The sequence below is a fragment of the Neofelis nebulosa genome, chromosome 17 (assembly GCF_028018385.1).
Source record: "Neofelis nebulosa isolate mNeoNeb1 chromosome 17, mNeoNeb1.pri, whole genome shotgun sequence".
NCBI classification, from domain to species: domain Eukaryota; kingdom Metazoa; phylum Chordata; class Mammalia; order Carnivora; family Felidae; genus Neofelis; species Neofelis nebulosa.
In genome coordinates, this window is record NC_080798.1 from 5,515,429 (window position 1) to 5,520,321 (window position 4,893).

General features: G+C 35.2%; 1 pseudogene; it reads left to right on the top strand.

The window, feature by feature from the left end:
- Positions 1–1,920: 1,920 nt before the first annotated feature.
- Positions 1,921–2,475, top strand: LOC131500129 (zinc finger protein 675-like; annotated as a pseudogene).
- The last annotated feature ends 2,418 nt before the right edge of the window (positions 2,476–4,893 follow it).

Here is a 4,893-nt window from a genome sequence, read left to right on the forward strand (position 1 = left end):
GGTGCCAACAATGTACATTTTCAGGATTATTTTGGGTGTGTGTTATCCTGTGACATGAATATGAATGTTATGGTGGGTTTTGATCCTTCTGCCAAAAATGACGTTGGGATTTTGATACTTTCAATGTAATGTTATTGTTTATTCTGATATGTCAATTATTTGTTTCTGATTTTTCTTTCTGATTTCTTTCCTCTACTAAATTTAAGCTACTTTTTTTTAATCTGCTTCCTTGTGGTGTAATGTTGTTTATTTGAACTATTTTTCTCAACTCAAGCATTTATAACATTAAAAAAATATTGAAAATGGAAAGGTGGGTAGGAAAAATTGGCAAAAATTAAAAATACAAGTGACGATTAAAAAAACAACATAAAAATAAGGATTCTTTGGGATTTTTTATAGACCATGTCATCTGTGAATAAGGATACTTTTTCTATTGGTTCCTTTAATGTACTTTTATTGCATAACTGTTCTGACTAGAATACCCAGTACTATGTTGAACAAAAGTGATGAAGGCACTTCATAACCTTGTTTCTGATAGGACAAGATTTCAGTCTTACTATTGAATATGTTAGATTTCAGGTCTTTGTACATATGTGGACTTTACTAGGTAGTGGTAGTTTCCTTCTATTCCTACTATTGAGTGTTTTTAATCCTGAAATGGTAGCCAATATGCTTGCATTCTTTTTGGCATGAATTAATAGGATGTCATGTTTAATCTTCATTCTGTTAAGGTGCAGTCTTAAATTGATAGTTTTCCATATGTTGAAACACCCTTGAATTCCAGGAAGAATTCCCACTTGATTATGTGGTAACGTAGTGAAAGTGCTTTTGATTCAGTTTGCTTTGCTTTATTGTGGGCTTTCCATGAATATTCCCCACAGATAGTAGTTTGTACTCTTCTTTACTTGTAATGTCTTCCTTTGCTTTGATAACCTGTTAATGCACAGAGAGTGTGTTCACAAACTCTCTTCTCTTCACTGCTTGGAAATGTTTGAGGAGATTTGAAGAACGCTTTCATTAAGTGTTTGTATGAGTTATCCAGTGAATCCATTGGCATGGGAATTTTAATTGTTGGGCATTTTTAAAATTAATTTTCAATGTACGTAGTAGTTGTAGCTCCGTTGAGATAGCTAAAAATATTTCTTCTTGATGGGGTCCAGGCAGGTTTTATCATTTTTGAAATTTATACCCCCTTTTCAGTATCTGTTTCTTGGCACATAATTATCCATTGTAACCTCTTAAAATGATTCTTATTTCTATGCTGTCTATTATACTGTTTCATTTGTCCACGACTGATTTTAGTTAGTCTTCTCTCCTTCATTCTTACTTGATTTGGTTATAGGTCTGTCCAATTTGTTGGGCTTTTCTGAAAACCAACTCTTCCTACTGTCGATATTTTCCTGTTTACTATGTCCTATTTTGTTCATTTCTGTTTTATTTTTAAATTTCCGTCTTCTGGTAATTTGGGCTCATATGGTACTTTCCCTGATTATTGGAGGAATAGGAACGTGATGTGTGCCGTAGCATGACAATACTACAGAACTATCTGTGAGCAATGCGTACAACTCTATGTGTCCATGGAGGAATGAAGTCCTGATGATTCCTTCTCAGCCATCTTGCTGAAGTTCTCTGAGATGAATATTGCATATTAGAAATTTTCACTATATTCATCTGAGAGGATTAAGTGGAATGATTTTACTATTCTCTTATTTGTTATCTTTCAGCTGTCTTCAACTGGTACTCAGGGCTTTCTGCCAAAGATGTGCATAGAAGCTACTTTCCAAAAAGTGGCAGGGGATAGATACAAACATAGTGCCTTGAGAATGTACACTTAATGATGCTGGTGATCACTTAATGTTGGTGATCATCAGAGGATTCATGTGGGAAAAAAGCCTATATACATGCAATGAACCTGGGAACATGTTTAGTCAGTCATCAAGACTAAATATAAATAAGACAACCCATACTGGGCAGAAAGGTTACATTTGTAAGGAATGTGGCAAAGCCTTTAAGTGGCACTCAACACTAATTCAACATCAACAAATGCATACTGGAGAGAAACCTTACAAATGTAAAGAATGTGGTAAAACCTTTAAGTATGGCTCATCACTAAATGGACATAAGGGAATCCATAATGGGGAGAAGCTCTACTAATGTAAAGACCATAGCAAGGTCTTTAACAACCGCTCAAGACTTACTCAACATCATAGAATTCATACCAAAGACAAACCTTACAAATGTGAATAATGTGGCAAGGTCTTTAAGAGCCACTCAATCCTTACTCAACATCACAGAATTCATACTGGAGAGAAACCTTACCAATGTGAAGAATGTGGCAAGGCATTCATCCAGCATTCAACCCTAATGAAACATCACAGAATTCATACTAGAGAGAAACCTTACAAATGTGAAAAATGTGTCAAGGCCTTTAACCAACAGTCATATCTTACTCAACATCGCAGGATTCATAGCTGAGAGAATGAATTACTACCATTGGTAGTAATTACATTACTACCAATGTAATGAATGTGGCAAGGCCTTTACCTGGCACTCAATTCTTACTCAACATCACAGAATTCATACTAGAGAGAAACCTTACAAATATAAGGACTGTTGCAAGGACTTTAAGAAGCAATCACACCTTATTCAACCTAACAGAATTCACACTCGAGAGAAGGTTTACCAATGTAAAGAATGTGACAAGATCTGTAATCACTGTTCATCCTTTACTCATTATCACAGATTCTGTATTGGAGCAAACCTTACAAAGTTAAAGAAAGTGAGAAAACTTTTAAGGACCATTCATCCCTTACTTCACATTGGAAGATTTATACTGGAGAATAATCATAGAATTCTAAAGAATGTAGCAAGGCCTTTAAGCAATGCTAAACTCTGAGTCCTGACCAGAGTAGGTATATGAGAGGATTTTTCAAATATAAAAAATTTGGCAAGCCCTTTAATCAGAGGTCAAGCTTCACTCTTCATCACAAAATTAATGCTGGAGAAAAAAACTTACAAAAGCAAAGAATGTGGTAAAACTTTCAGGACTGCTCAACCCTACTCAGCATCACAGAGTTTATACTAAGGAAAAATATTACAAAGGTAAAGAATGTAGCAAGCCTGTAGCAGAACTCAGAATTTGCTCAACATCATAGCTGTCTTACAGGATAGAAACCATAAAATATAGAGAGAGTTGTTGTGCTTGTACCTGGAATTCAATTCTTAATCAATATCTCAAAATGCACGCTAGATTTTAACCCCACAAACATAGTGAATGAGCAAAGTCCTCCCTATTAAGCATACACTTCAGCAAACACCAAAGAGTGCATAAAAGAAAGTATCTTGAAAGATGCAAATATTTGGAAAAGTATTTAACTGAGCATCAAGTGTCAATAAATGTCACAGAATTCACAGTAGAAAGCAGTGTGTCAGTCTATTCAGACATTACATCCAAATACGTATTATTAAGGATAATACAAAGTTAAACACTTAGATCATGTTTTTGCTGGTATCCTTCAAAAGATAGAGGGGATGGATTTTCATAGGTTTACTAATTTGAATATATGCTTTTTTACATTGACCCTATTTGAGATGTGACTAACAAATATTAATGTGTTTCTATAATCACTCCACAAAATTCATTTATTTCTAGTGGATTTATGAAATCATGGGGCTGATTGTTGCTGCATCAAAGAAATTAAATGACCTTTTTCATTACGTGGGACTCATGCATATCTAATTGTCTATGGAAAAGGAAGGAAAATATGATATACAATCTACAAAGAGAATCTAAATGCAGGTGCTATTTTGTGATTATAATATTGATTAAAGTACCATGAAATAGGCTTTCAGATCATCATTCTTCTCTATTAAAACTAAAAAGGTTTCTGAATATTATAAATAAAATGTTTTGGTAATTGGCCTTTAAGGAAAAATAGGTGGCAGTCCAATAAAATACTGATATATCTTCATTGTAGCAATAGTTAGTGAATGTGGTTGAAATGAAATTGTCACAGATATCTGAAAGAGGATAGCTAATTCTTCCATAAAATGGTATACAATCATACATCCACATTCCTCAAGAATTACCTCAAGCCTGTCAAGGAAATCACTACTCCCAGCTTGATATCAGCCCCGGAAACAGCTTCTTGAATGCTTGTATTCTGTATGTTTAACGAGGATTACAGAGTGGATTTGAAATGCATAACTTAGTCTATGTGTGAATTTAATATGCTTTAATAAAGCAATGTTTTAAAATTTTTTTTAATGTTTATTTATTTTTGAGAGACAGAGCATGAGCAGGGTAGGAGCAAAGAGAGACACACACACATACAGTGCGATCAGGGGAGGGGCAGAGAGAGAGGGAGACACAGAATCCAAAGCAGGCTCCAGGCTCTGAGCTGTCAGCACAGAGCCCGACGCAGGGCTTGAACTCATGAGCCGTGAGATCATGACCTGAGCCCAAGTCAGCCACCCAGCTGACTGAGCCACCCAGGCGCCCCAAAAGCAATGTTTTTTTAATGTGTGAACTTCAATGTGTAATGCATGAAGTGTTATCCCACCACCAGTGTAAACATACCTCATTTTATTAAAGATTGTAGGTAACTGATGGTACCTATCAACTCTTTGGTAATGGAATCCAATAATATATCCTGTAATCCATTTTCTCAGTGGCCTTAAGCTTCAAATAATGTGTGATTATTTTTAACCTACTTTATCTATTGTTTTATTTTTACCTCGTTGGTATTGCTGAGATTAGATGTATATATTACAGATTTTCTAGGGGTATTGTTGAACGTTTACCTCAAGTACTCCATGATAATGCTACCTGGCTTCTACTTTGTGTAGCCAGTAGTTTTGTAGGGGCCTTGAACTGGATCAACCCGTCTCACT